A 15236-nucleotide genomic window follows, 5' to 3' on the forward strand; every position below is an offset into this window, starting at 1 on the left:
TTGGAGACAGGCAATGACTGTTAGTAACAGTTTTTCGTACAGTGTTAATCTGTTTTGGGCTGGGTACGCGTGTGCAAGCTTACAAGTACAAATGAACTATCGTCATAGAGAACTCAAGTGATGATGGCTTGAATCCGAACCATGTGAGGTTTTTGGCGACTCCTCCGATCTTTAACAGGGGAAGGCTGGGTTAAAGTGGAGGCTGAGGAATCCTTGTCCCGACCGAATTCGATCCTGTAACCTCTCGATATGTATGCATGCACTTTACCGCTAGAGCACCACATCAGACAAAATACACATAATCTATTCGTAGATTTTGGTGAATGTGTTTGCATGTATCAAAAGATACGACATATATGGCCGTATGTTTTCATAACATTGCATTATTTATATCGCCTAGGGACCAGATGCCTTACTACCTCACATATATTTCAACCTGTTACTTCTATACGATTCTGAAAAAAAGGGTCTTAGCAGTCAGAGAGACAGACAGGCACACCGACAGACTGATGGACAAGAAAGTGATCCTGTAAGTGTTCCGATTTTACTAACTGAGGTATGGAACGCTAACAATAGAGCCATTTCTATCCATTATTGACTCGAGGGATGTGCAATATTTATTATAAGTGATTCCGTCACAAGTAGAAGCGATACAATTAACAAAAATATGTGCCTGGATCCGTAATCAATTACAAGTTGCAGCTTTCTATAAAATGCTTCGATACCCATGGTTTTCCGCAAAATTATCGAGTGATCGAGAGGGATTTACAACGCTAACGAATTAGCTTTTTCTAATGATAATCACATCACAGAGTGTGAGAGTGGCATATGTATATTCGCATGTTGCTGGTGATACTTCGATATTCTATGGTTTGAACGTGTTTGTGATTAAGATCACCCTGTGGAATACACTGGTTCTCTTGCAGTATAAAAGTGGAAATAAAACCATAACTGATGTACTAGGATTTATATGTTTTCCATCTAATTTGAGATGTTTATTTATTTGATAGATAATAACGTTGTATTTCTCGATGTTACAAAAATACTGATGCCACTTATGTCACATGCTTCCGTGACAGCAGAAGGAAAGGAAATATGGATTTGGACATGGAGGGCAAATATTCGAAATTGTGCTGTTAGTCACTGCACTTCAACTCGCTTGGTGTATCTCTAGGTGTCCGAAATAAGGCAGTAGAATCAAAACGTCGACTATCATATTCTCAGAAACCATTGAGTCTTGACACATAAGGCAAAATAAGTGTCCATTTATTTTCGCCCTTGTTTCACCAAGAGATGTTTCGAATGTTTCAGAGAACGACCCATTGCAGGACCTCCATGTGGTACATAGTTCTAGGCAACTGCTGATGTAAATCTGCGCACACGCAAGGGGCATGGAATTCTTGCACTATTTCTGCACCAAAAACATACGTAGAACAGTCTCTAGAGACCCCATATGTCGTTCTTTAGAAACTAGTACACTATCGATATTTATCACCATGTCCTGCATTCGTCAGGATGCTACGATGTCATTAGTACTGTTAAAGTAAGATTAAATCGTATTGTTTTGTGGAAACGGCCATGTTTCATTTTGTGTGATTTTTGGACTCGTTTAAATCCCTTTTTCTGTCTCTCTACCTCAAACTATATCATTGCTGAGATTTTCGATGAAATTCTAGGATGCTAGATGGAAGTGCATTGCGCCAGGACTGGGATGGCGAAACTATCGGGTGGGGACATGCCCCACTGCAACCTACATCTACATCTACATCTACATTGATACTCCGCAAGCCACCCAACGGTGTGTGGCGGAGGGCACTTTACGTGCCACTGTCATTACCTCCCTTTCCTGTTCCAGTCGCGTATGGTTCGCGGGAAGAACGACTGTCTGAAAGCCTCCGTGCGCGCTCTAATCTCTCTAATTTTACATTCGTGATCTCCTCGGGAAGTATAAGTAGGGCGAAGCAATATATTCGATACCTCATCCAGAAACGCACCCTCTCGAAACCTGGCGAGCAAGCTACACCGCGATGCAGAGCGCCTCTCTTGCAGAGTCTGCCACTTGAGTTTATTAAACATCTCCGTAACGCTATCACGGTTACCAAATAACCCAGTGAGTTATGAAGCTGTTTACAAAAAAAAATGGTTCAAATGGCTCTGAGCACTATGGGACTTAACTTCTGAGGTCATCAGTCCCCTAGAACTTAGAACTACCTAAACCTAACTAACCTAAGGACATCACACACATCCACGCCCGTGGCAGAATTCGAACCAGCGACCGTAGCGGTCGCACGGTTCCAGACTGAAGCTCCTAGAACCGTTCGGCCACACCGACCGGCAACTGTTTACAACGACTCTTAGAGATCTCCCGTTACGCATATTTATGATGTCGCCCAAAGACCGAGGTCCCATATCAAAGCTGGTACTTTACCGCGGAACCACAAATAAGGAGAGTCAGTGGCAGATGCAGTGACGAATGTTAGACGTCAGCGTAGAAATGCCCTCAAAAGCTTCCATACTCCACCGCTGGTGGAAGATTACGTATGTCAGAGTGCACAGACTCTAGGTCCCAACTCTCTAATTGTCGCTTACTAGGGCAGCATTGTCTTACTTCACATTCAGAAGTGCGAGTTGTATTAGAAGCCAGAACTGTATAGCAAAGTAGTATAGTAGAACGTTGAGTCGGGACTGTCATTCTGCATTGTATCAAGTGGTAAAGCACAGGATTCAGCCACAGTAAATCCACATGTCGTTCCCATGGACATGGATTGTTTCAGTGTTAAGTATTTCAGATTCTTCAAGTTTTAATAAAGTGATCCAATACCTTGAGAATATTAAAGAATCTGCTTTACCTCCTCCAGTAAATCTGGGCTTGCTAGAGCCCACTACAGTGTCGACACAAACGTCTGAAGTGATTCTCCGTCCTGCATTGCATATGCGAGCCTAAACGTTTTAGTGAAACATGATGTGTGCAGAGTCTGTTTTAAGCACGTTATAAGGCCATTCCTCGATAATTCACATATGAATGTTGTGGTAGCCTAAATGGGTCGTTGGTGTGAAACAACCTAGAAATAAATTACGAGTGAAATCCACCAACCGCTAGATACTGCATAGAAATTCTGTCTCACGAACACCTGGGGTAACCCATTCTTGTTACTTTGCTTCGTTTCTCTATTAATCTGTCCGAAAATTTAGAATCTCGTTCATGAAGGGCTTTTCAGTGTTATTGACAAAGGGTCACCAGTTGTTACAATCGCTACGAATAGGCGATACCTTTCGTCTCTTAGGTTTTTATAGAATGAGTGACAGTGTTCATTAAGAATCGCATGGTGGACACATTACTGTTGGCATTTTATGTTTATTGTTTCACGTTCTCATCACAACTGCTCTTTCTATCACTTTATCAGAAATTGCAAACGAATATGGATTGCAACGATTCAAGTGTTTGATATTGTTCTTGGATTTTGTGTTCTATTTTTCTGTCACAATGAAAAATTCCCTTGCAAGGTCTAGTTTTGTGATCGGAAACTATATGTTATTCACAACATATTAAATTTGATTTCCAAAAGTGAACATACACAAACAGTGTTATAATATCGCCACACGGGATTAGCCAAGCGGTCTGGGGCGGTGCAGTCATGGATTGTGCGGCTGGTCCCAGCGGAGGATCGAGTCCTCCCTCGGGCATGGGTGTGTGTGTTTGTCCTTAGGATACTTTAGGTTAAGTAGTGTGTAAGCTTAGGGACTGATGACCTTAGCAGTTAAGACCCATAAAATTTCACACATATTTGAACATTTTTCTGTTACAATATCACCATTTGATATATGTTATTATGTATTACAGTGGTAAGTATTCATAAGGAAAACTGTTTTCGGGTGTATAATACTAAAATGATTGATATTTACTCATAATACTAATAGTTTCCAGCAATGTTGAGAACGCGAATTGCTTCCAGTGAATGAGTCATTTAGTTTGTAGCTTGCTTAAGTCAACATCACAGAAATGCCTACAACAACTACAGAAGAGGGGAACTGCCACAATAATTTTCCATGCTTCTAATTTTTGATATTCGAGTTGCAGACAGTGCATCTGTATATCTTTCCTAACTAAGCTTTAGGTCTAAATCGTAGTTCCAGAAATGCGAATAAATCTCATTGCCATATAATAGGCACTTCTGCTCCAGGTTAATGCAGTGGCTGCTGGTAACACCGCATCTTCAAAGGATAGGCTTACCTAGTCCCAGCCACCTCAAGATTCACAATGTGTGACCAGATGTATTCTGTCTGCGGTTAGTCTCACGGAGAATACAAATGGTTCAAATGGCTCTGAGCACTATGGGACTTAACTTCTGAGATCATCAGTCCCCTAGAACTTAGAACTACTTAAACCTAACTAACCTAAGGACATCACACACATCCATGCCCAAGGCAGAATTCGAACCTGCGACCGTAGCGCTCGCTCGGTTCCAGACTGTAGCGCCTAGAACCGCTCGGCATCTCCGGCCGGCTTTCCGTTAAGTCTTTCGTTGTTCTGACGAATTTTTTCTCTCTGTATCATATCTTCCAGCTTCACCAACTCCCTCTTCTCACTCTTTAATATTGTGCTCAACTAAATTTCCCTTTTTATGGGCTATCTATTGTATATATCCTTTTCGTCTTTCTATATTCCCTTTTTTGACTAGTACTGACTTGCTATCTGAGCTCCTGATATTCGTACAGCTCTTTCTCTTTTCTCCAAATGGTCTCTTTGATTTTCCTATCTTCGCCAAAGTATTTTATTTTGTACAGCTATTCATTTGTCTTCTAGCCTTACCCGCTTTAGCATTCTTCACTTCCTGTCAGTTTCATTTTTTTAAAAATGTGTTTTCTTTCACGTGCTTCGTTTGCTGGCTCTTTATGTTTTCTCACATCATTAATTAAAATTGATATCTCCAGTGTTATCTAAGCCAACGGCCTTGCCCCAGTAGTAACACCGGTTCCCATCAGATAACCGAAGTTAAGCACTGTCGGGTTGGGGCAGCTCTTGGATGGGTGACCATCCGGTCTGCCTAGCGCTGTTGGCAAGCGGGGTGCACTCAGCACTTCAGAGGCAAACTGAGGAGCTACTTGATTGAGAAGTAGCGGCTCCGGTCTCGTAAACTGACATACGGCCGGGAGAGCGGTGTGCTGACCACGTGCCCCTCCATATCCGTATACAGTGACGCCTGTGGGCTGAGGGTGACACGGTGGTAGGGTCGGTACCGTGGGTCTTCATGGCCTGTTCGGACGGAGTTTAGTTTAGTTTTCACAGGTTTCTGCAACACCTCATCTTTTTGCCTATGTGATGCTATGCTGCCTTCACTGGCACATTTCCGGAAGTTACTCATTCATCCTCTGGTTCTTTCAACTTATTAAATTCCCTCTTTGAACTCCTGGCTTTATGAATTTTTTTCAGTTTTAATCCGAAATTTTTAACAAAAAATTTACATCCAGAATCCACCTCCGCCTTTGGAAATGTCTTGCAGTTAAAAATCTGGTTTCGAAATCTCAGTTTCACCATTATGCCATTCATCAGAATCCTTCTAATGCCTCCTAGTCTTTTCCACGTATAGAGTCTATTTTTGTACTTCTTAAACCAAGTGTTAGCAATGATTAACTTCTGATCTGTGCAAAATTCTTTCATTTCTTCCCTCCAGTCCATGCTATCATACTATTTTTCTTTCTGTTTCTTTCCTTGGTATCAACCTACATTCATTCACTGAAATTAATTTTTCGTCTCTCTTAACTGCACAAATAACTCCCTTTACTTAATTACACATTCTTTCCATCACTTCAACAACATTAAGCCTCATCTTGCGTTACTCCTTTCTAATTTTGTGTTAATGATCCTGTGTTGACTGCACCAGACATTCTGTTCTTTCTTCATCCCCACTTTGCTAGTTGCCTAACTGACACTGTATCTTGCTTCTACCCATGGTTACTAAAACACTCGGCAGTGACCTCTTTAAAAGAGAAGTTATTGGTAACTTCGATCAGGATAGGCCGATAAGTGGAGCAGACGAGTTAGATGGGAGACATGGAGCTTGTGGAGTCTTATGATTGTCACGAACCCCTTGCGGAGGAATTTGCGGGAGTGCTTTTGCGGAGTTTACCAAGGTTTTATGGGAAGTGAGGAGAGGAGATATTTGGCCTTTCGGTTCTGACTCCTGTCTGGAGTAGGTCTTCCGAATGAGATTCCGGTCTTCTAGTTCAGATTCCTGTTTGGAATGGGTCTTCTGATTCAGACTTCATTCTGGAGAGGACACTGGTCTTGACATTTTTATGAGGGAGGTGCACTTGGGACACTTGTCCTGGTCGTGATTCTGCACTAGAGCTGGTCTAGACTGCGAAGCTGGTGATGAAGGCTTAGCTCTGCTGACAGTGTAGACTTCAGTTATCTCGGGCAACTCGCTGGCCAAGGGTAACCTTATTCATGGCAGGTCTGCTGCTTTTACGTTTGATCTTCTTGTGCACATTGCCGTATAAGTGAGTGAAATTCGTCCATGGCATGACTACTGAATGGGAGTGTCACACAGTGGAATCTGCCAAGATTTCAGGGCGCCGTTAGAGAGTAATTGTGATCCATCTAACAGATCGCTAGCGACGACTTTTCACATTTCGTACTCGATAGGAAATTACAGGCGCCGTACATAGTTGCTCTGCAGATGCTTGAACCACGACCGTCATCTGAAACAAGGTCGCATATCGAGCAAAGTGGTACGGTTTTGTTGCTCTGTATTGTTAAGGTAAACTAAAAAAAAAACTAAGCTCCACCTGAACGTGCCATGAAAGCCCAACGGCACCGACCGGCCGCCGTGTCATCCTAAGCCACAGGCGTCACTGGATGTTGATATGGGGGGGGGGGGGGGGGGCATGTGATCAGCACACCGCTCTCCCGGCCGTATATCAGTTTACGAAGCCGGAGCCGCTACTTCTTGGTCAAATAGCTCATTAGTTTGCCTCATAAGGACTGAGTGCACCCCGCTTGCAAACAGCGCTGGGCAGACCGGATGGTCACCTATCCAAGTGCTAACCCAGCCGGGCAGCAATTTACTTCGGTGATCTGACTGGAACCATTGTTACCACTGCAGCAAGGCCGTTGGCCTCGTTACGGTAAACAAGATCACAATCTCGGCACTTGTTCTCAGCTGCACCAACGTAGTATAACTTCTATGTAGAATTAATCCATCAAGGGCTATTGAGTGTTAGAAAATTTAGGATTGCGATACCCATATTTAGAGCCAAAGTAAATTGCTCAGTCAGACAAACCTTAGTCGTAGCCAATCAGCCGCCACACAGTGGTGTCAACTATTCGTTGCACATTTTTGTTACTATTTGATCATGTTTAGTTTTTTCATCACGTTTAACATGTGTATTTGTCCAAGTTCAATCAATAAACTTGTGCCATAACTGTTATATAATATGGATCTCATGTTCATATATGTATCACCCGTCAACAGTTCACAAACAGGATGACAGGGCAACCATTTCACTAACCTTTTTTTCAGCATTGAGGTTCATTTAGGTACAGATAACTTTGTTAACCATTAATGCAAACTGTAAACAACAGACATAGTTAAAGGGCAAAATCAATGTAGCAGACGCATAGGAGAGATAGTTAAGTGGAAGATTTACTAGGTAAAGTTAATTCTGTCAGGGCGGTAACTTAGAGTCGCCAGTCGCATTCCAAAAGATACCGAAAGTCCAGTGCAGTCTTGCAACATACCGCTGGATAAGCGGCAGTGTATGTAGTTCCAACAACACGGTTGCCCAGCTTACTCTTCAGGTGTTACAACACAAATACTGAATGACAAGCGTCTTGGCCATAGAACACGACGAAACGTTTCAGTATAATGGTCGAAGAGATCCCCTGATTTGACTCCACTTAATCTCTTTCCACGGAGAGCACTCAAAGATTCGGTCTATCATCAAGTCCCAACTACGCAAGATAATGCGTGCATTTGAATACATGCTTAAGTAAAGTATAAAAGCACTTTTTGTTAAGAAAAGTTTTTATTTTGTGGGTGACAGTTATTCATCGTTAATAAAATGTTCAGTTTCTTTAAAGTGTATTCCGTCTAATTACATTTGTTACTAGTATATATAAATACATTTCTCCAACAGCAGATATTTTACTTTTACGAAGCATAAAAAAAAAAAATTTCTCTGAGCACTATGGGACTTAACATCGGAGGTCATCAGTCGCCTAGAACTTAGAACTACTTAAACCTAACCAACCTAAGGACATCACACACATCCATACCCTAGGCAGGATTCGAACCTGCGACCGTAGCAGTAGCGCGGTACCGGACTGAAGCATTCAAAGAGAGGCCTGGTATAAAAAGCATTCTTATTATTATGTAAGAAAGTTAATGGGCTAGCTTATTGTTTCCTTGAATTAGGCTGTTTATCATTGTCAAGCATAAACGACCGACATTCCTGTTTCGGCTTTGATGAGTGAAAAACAACACAGAGTGTTTACATGGAAAACTGCCCAAGGAAACTATAGTTGCTTCCAAAAGAACCTGGAACGTATACACATCTGAAACAGTTTACCTAAGCTCCATCTGGTGCGCCAGAAGATAGCATATGCCGTAGTTCCGTGTACAAAAATCGTATCTGACACTGTACATATGTCTTATAGCAAATGAGGCCTTTCTTAGTAGCGTACGACTTTATTGCTGCATATAATTACGGAGATAGGTGCGAGAGCTGTGCTTAGTGGTACTTAAGCTGCAATAGCCGACTCTTGCCTCATTCCTTTTCTATTTTAGTACATTCCTCGGATCCTTCTGCAAAAGTTCCAACGTCGATATTATCAAGCGCTGTATCACTGTAATTGTCTTTCAAAGAGCTATTGCATGTAGTTATAAAAAGTATACTGACCCATTGAAGGTCAACATCCTTGTTTCAATATCTGTGTTGATACCAGAGTTCAGAGCATTATCCGTGGGAAACATTACATGTCCCTCAGCATACTATCAACTGTGGTAAACCTTATTTCGATATCTGGAGAAGTTCGTGAAATAAGAGAGGTATTACATATTACGTTAATCATCCTGTGCGTGTGTTTGTACGTATGTGTGTGTGTGTGCTTAAGTTTGAGATAATTTGCTTGTATCGTGGGTATCGCAAACCCGTTACCTAGGTGCTTCAAGAAATTGAGGCATTCCCAATAACAAAGTTAACGCACCGGTCGGTCTTCGCAGCAAGTGGAGGGTGAGGCGGGGTTAATTCGAATCCCATGAAGCTTCCTCAGCTGTGGTGGCGAAAGAATGGCCAACGGCGATGGGTGGCGGAGCACTGGCCCGTGAAACTAGCCCGTAATCGACCGTCTCATAGAATTCTGTCCGTCAGACATGCTGACTAACTTCAATCAAGCGCATGGCTGTGACACGCCTTTACGTGACTCAGCCGTTGGTACTTCGCTATAATAGAGAGATTTAGTTTCACAGTGAGGTGTTGGAATTGTTTCAGAATCCTTGATGCACCTTCAGGTTAAGATAGTGTGCGTGTGTGTGTGTGTGTGTGCGTGTGTGTGTGTGTGCGTGTGTGTGTGTGTGTGTGTGTGTGTGTGTGTGTGTTTGCGTTTGTGTATGCATGTGTTTGTGTGTATACGTGAGACTGAGAGTGGGGAGGGGGGGAGGCGGGGATGCGGAGCCACAACAGCAACTGACTGCCGAGACTCACCAAGGGGCTACCAACAGTGTCTGCACAACTACTGTTCGGCGAACGTTGTTGCATATGGCCTCAGCTGCAGACACCTGGTTAATGCAACAATGCTAAGGCTAGAATTTGCACCCCACTACCGCAACTGGACCTAAGATGAGTGGCAACAGATAGCCTTTCCAGATAAATTATGGTCTATGCTCCATCTGACAATTTTTTATTATATATTCGTGTAGTAAGTAAGGAAATATGAATGTTTTAGTTGGACCACTTTTATCGCTTTGTGATAGATGGCGCTGTAATAGTCACAAACGTATCGCTCACAATTTTAGACGAACATATGGTAACAGGTAGGTTTTTCAAATTAAAATTCAGAACGTAGGTACGTTTGAAGATTTTATTTTGGTTGTTACAATGTGATACATGTACCTTTGTCAACTTATCATTTCTGAGAACGCGTGCTGTTACAGTGTGATTACCTGTAAATACCACAATAATGCAATAAATGCTCAAAATGACGTCCGTCAACCTCAATGCATTTGGCAATACATGTAACGACAACAGCGAGTAGTTCGCCTTCCGTAATGTTCGCACATGCATTCACAATGGGCTGACGCATGTTGTCAGGCGTTGTCGGTGGATCACGATAGCACATATCCTTCAGCTTTCCGCACAGAAAGAAATACGGGGACGTCAGATCTGATGAACGTGCGGGCCATGGTATGGTGCTTCGACGACCAATCCACCTGTCATGAAATATGCTATTTAATACCGCTTCAACCGCACGCGAACTATGTGCCGAACATCCATCATGTTTGAAGTATATCGTCATTCTGTCATGCAGTGGAACATCTTGTAGAAACATGGGTAGAACATTACGTAGAAAATCAGCATACAATGCACCATTTAGATTGCCATCGATAAAGTGGTGGCCAATTATCCTTTCTCCCATAATGTCGCACCAAAAATTAACCCACCAAGGTCGCTGATGTTCCACTTGTCGCAGCCATCGTGGATATTCCGTTGCCCAATAGTGCATATTATGCCGGAGTACGTTACCGCTTCGTCGCTAAATAGAACGCGTGCAAAAAATCTGTCATCGTCCCGTACTTTCTCTTGTGCCCAGTGGCAGAACTGTACACGATATTCCAAGTCATCGCCATGCAATTCCTGGTGCATAGAAATATGGTACGACTGCAATCGATGCTGATATAGCATTCTCAATACCGACGTTTCTCAGATTCTCGTGCAATTTGTCTGCTACTGATGTGCGGATTAGCCGCGACAGCAGCTAAAACACCTACTTGGGCATCATCATTTGTTGAAGGTCATGGTTGAGGTTTCATATTTGGCTGAACACTTCTTGTTTCCTTAAATAACGTAACTATCTGGCGAACGGTCCGTGCACGTGGATGATGTCGTCCAGGATACCGAGCAGCGTACATAGCACACGCTCGTTGGGCATTCTGATCACTATAGCCATACATCAACACGATATCGGTCTTTTCCGCAGTTGCTAAACGGTCCATTTTAACACGGGTAATGTATCACGAAGCAAATACCGTCTGCAATGGTGGAATATTACGTGACACCACGTACTTATACGTTTGTGACTATTAGATCGCCATCTATCACTAAGCGAAAAAAGTGGTCCAACTAAAACATTCATATTTATTTGTGTACTACACGAATATGTAATTAAAAAATGCTTCTTCATATTTTAAAAAACGTAGTTGATATCCGTTTGACCTATGGCAGCGACATCTAGCGGGCCAACCATAGCGCCATCTGGTTTTCCCCTTCCAGCTAGACGAGTTTCGTTCTTTGTAGTTTTTTCGTTCGATGCTTATTTAGTGAGATATTTGGCCCGGTCACTATCGATGGACCACACTGTATAGGCGTTGTCGGCCGCAGCACCATATTCTGCTTGTTTACAAATATGCATGTCTATACCAGTCTCATTGGAGCTTCAGTGTACTTCGATATATTAAGAAATGTAGCTGTATTCTGTGTTGTTTCAGGCATTAGTTAAGGATTGCATGCATATGACTGAGGGTTTTCTTGGTTCTGTCTGTGTTCCTGAGAACTATTTCGATTAAGTTCCTGCGACGTAGGCTGTAACTACAGTGTGTAGTCACACTAATGTGACCACGTGTCAGCAGCCTGAATAACTACCTTTTGGAGTGAAAACCGCTGTAAGACATACAGGGAGAGAACCAGCGAGCTGCTGGCAGGTACGGATAGGGATGTGGAACCATGGAAGGCAATAAGTGTCTGGCGCAGTTGTTAGATCGGTTACTGCCGTTACAATGGAAAGTTATCAAGATTTAAGTGAGTTTGAACTTGGGGTTATAGTGAGAGCACTAGCGGTGGGACACAGCCTCTCCGAGAGAGTGATGAAGTGGGGACTTCCCCGTACGACCATTTCAAGAGAATACCGTGAATATCAGGAATCCGGTAAAACATCAACTCTCCGACATCGCTGAAGGCGGTAAAAGATCCTGCAAGAACGGGACTAACGACGACAGAAGAGAATCGTTCAATGTGACAGAAGCGCTAACCTTCCGCAGGCTAGTGCAGATTTCAATGCTGGGCCATCAATAAGTGTCAGCGTGCGAACCATTCAACAAATCATCATCAATATGGGCTTTTGGAGCCCCCACTCGTGTACCCTTGATGACTTCACGACACAAATTTTTTCGTCTCGCCTGGGCCCGTCGACACCGAAATGGTACTTTTGATGACAGGAATCATGTTGCCTTGTAAATCGTTACAAATTGCATCGAGTGGATGGACGTGTACTGGTATGGAGACAACCTCATGAATCCATGGACCCTGCATGTCAGGATGGGACTGCTCCAGCTGGTGGAGCCTCTGTAATGGTGTGGGGCGCGTGCAGTTGGAGTGATATGGGACCCCTGATACGTCTAGATACGACTCTGACAAGTGACACGTACGTAAGCATCCTGTCTGATACCCTGCGTCCATTCATGCCCATCGTACATTCCGAACACTTGGGTAATTCCAACAGGACTATGCGACACCCTACAGGTCCAGAAATGCTACAGAGTGGCTCCAGGAACACTTTTATGAATTTAAACACTTCCGCTGGCCTCGAGACTCCCCAGACATGAACGTCATTGAGCATATCTGGGATATCTAGCAACGTGCTGTTCAGAGGACATCTCCACCACATCGTATTCTTACAGATATATGGGCAGCTCTGTAGGATTCATGGTCAGTTCCCTCCAGCACTACTTCAGACATTATTCGAGTCCATGTCGCGTCGTGCTGCGGCACTTCTGCGTGTCGCGGGGGACCTACACGATATTAGGCAAGTGAATCAGTTTCTTTGGCTCTTTATTGTATAAGGAGTAAGCAAAACGAGAAGGACGTAGATAAAGAAAAGTAAGTAAACAACTTTGGTGAGATGAAGGAACCCCCTCCTTCCCACGTGTTGCCAAGATTATATCAACTATTCTGCAGAAGATTCGCTGGGGAGCACTTGCACATCCGTCATCCAGTCCCGATCTCTCCCCTTGCGATTACCATATATTTGGAGACCTGAGGAAATGCATTCATAGTCATCGATTTGCTTCAGATGAAGAGGAGCACATTCATGTTTCCGTAGGCATCTGCCAACATTTTCCCATGAAGGCACTGACCGACTTGTCTCACAGTGGGATGAATCTATTAACAGTTGTGGTGATTACTTTTGAAATAAATGAAAAGTTTACTTAGTTCTTTTCTATCTTCCCGTTGTACGTCAAAATTTTACTCTAACATGTCTGTAGAGATATCATCAGTCTCTACATTATTTAATAAAGAAGAATGATTACGTTTTGCCGTCCAGCCGACGGTGAAGTCATTAGTTCTGGGGCAAAACCTTGAACTAAGAAAAACTGATAACTGGATGGAGATCTGACTCGTCTTACTCCTGAGCGTAAATACACTGTGTTGCTACTGGTGTCACCTCGGTTAGTCCTAAATTTGCTGAAGATGATGCTCTGCCACGAGTCTTTGCTTGGAACGCTGATTTATTTAAGGTGTCTTGAATTCAGCTACAAATTTCTAAAGATGTGAGCACATAGGAAGTGAGAGTTCTGGGCATGACCCCTCCATTGTCTGACAGAGGCCAATTTCCCTACGCATTAAATGGTGATAAATTGAAAATTGCCGGGAAATTAAAAAATGGAAGGAAATTCAAAAATTGGCTGGATTTTCCCCTCACTTCTATAATGTTACTGTGGAATTAGGTTTATTGCACTGACTAGCACTAGACAGAACACTCCAAGATTCAAGGTTACACGTTGTCATTCTGATGAAAGAGATCACTTGTACAGAGTACCCCGGAATAAAGGTGCAACTCTGTGACGTCAGGAACCAAGACGATAGGAGAAGGGGAATAACCAGCCTGATAGAAAGCACTAGATTCTGTAGGAGTTGTAGGGCTATTTACAGCAGTCAGGTCACTTGTTCTAAGTATGGAATTCCATCCTACCTGTCGTATATTTGACAGTTCCCATCTGACATCGAAGCTCAAACAATTACGTCTGTATCTAACTTTTCGTTCCAATCAGAATTTCAGTACGGTCTCAGAGTGTAGTACTTCAACCAAGAGTTGTAGCATTGTCAGTTGACTATGTTCACACTTAGCAATGCAGGACGAGATCAGGCCACAATCTCCGACTGCCATTCACCTTAAAGTCATGTCACCACCTGCCAGGGACAGCTCTGTGCACAGATTTGCAACAGTTTATTGTCTGTGATAACACTGATGCAGCAGCCCACATAGCTTGAGTTAAAATGATTGAAAACATGATAAACCAAGTTTTGTCCTCTTGAGTTGGAAACTCTTGTGGCAGATTTGCAGCTAAGAAGAACAGGTTCAGGTACTATGGTTGTACATTCACAAAAAAAAAATTGTGTATTGAATGGATAGTAATTATTTCATGGGCAGTAACATAGCCATCCACAGCAGAGTTGTCAAACAAATGAACTTACATATGCGAGGCATGTAGGAACAACATTTCAGAAAGAAACACACTTATACCTACTTAGAAGTCGAACATTAGCCACCAAAAAGGTGCCAAACTCATATCACAGTAAAGTGTGGTATTTTCAACGGGGTTAGTGCCCATAGGGCATCATATTTAAACGCGAAAAGAACTGAACCGCATCACCAACAGAATTTATCGCCATCTTCTTGATGTAAGATGTAGAGTCTGCAGTACCTGCCATGTGATGGAGTCCCTTGTGCTAGCAGTACTGGAGAAAGCAGTGTGCCTCCATAAATACACTGCAGTTAGCTAAATGATGTGCTCTAGAGGCCTTGCACAACCATCAGTCGACTGCATGTGCCCCTCTGGTGACTGTGTGTCTATAGCCAACCTTGCTGCTCATAAGTAAATTTCTGCCAAGTCACATAGCTTTTAAATCAAATTGTTCGTGCTTCACTGTATGTTTAACAATGGATACTTAACATCATAAATCTCCATAGGATTTCTAAATCAAGGCAGACTACATACACACATCACGTCACTGGATTTTCA

The sequence above is a fragment of the Schistocerca americana genome, chromosome X, assembly GCF_021461395.2.
Source record: "Schistocerca americana isolate TAMUIC-IGC-003095 chromosome X, iqSchAmer2.1, whole genome shotgun sequence".
Classification (NCBI taxonomy): domain Eukaryota; kingdom Metazoa; phylum Arthropoda; class Insecta; order Orthoptera; family Acrididae; genus Schistocerca; species Schistocerca americana.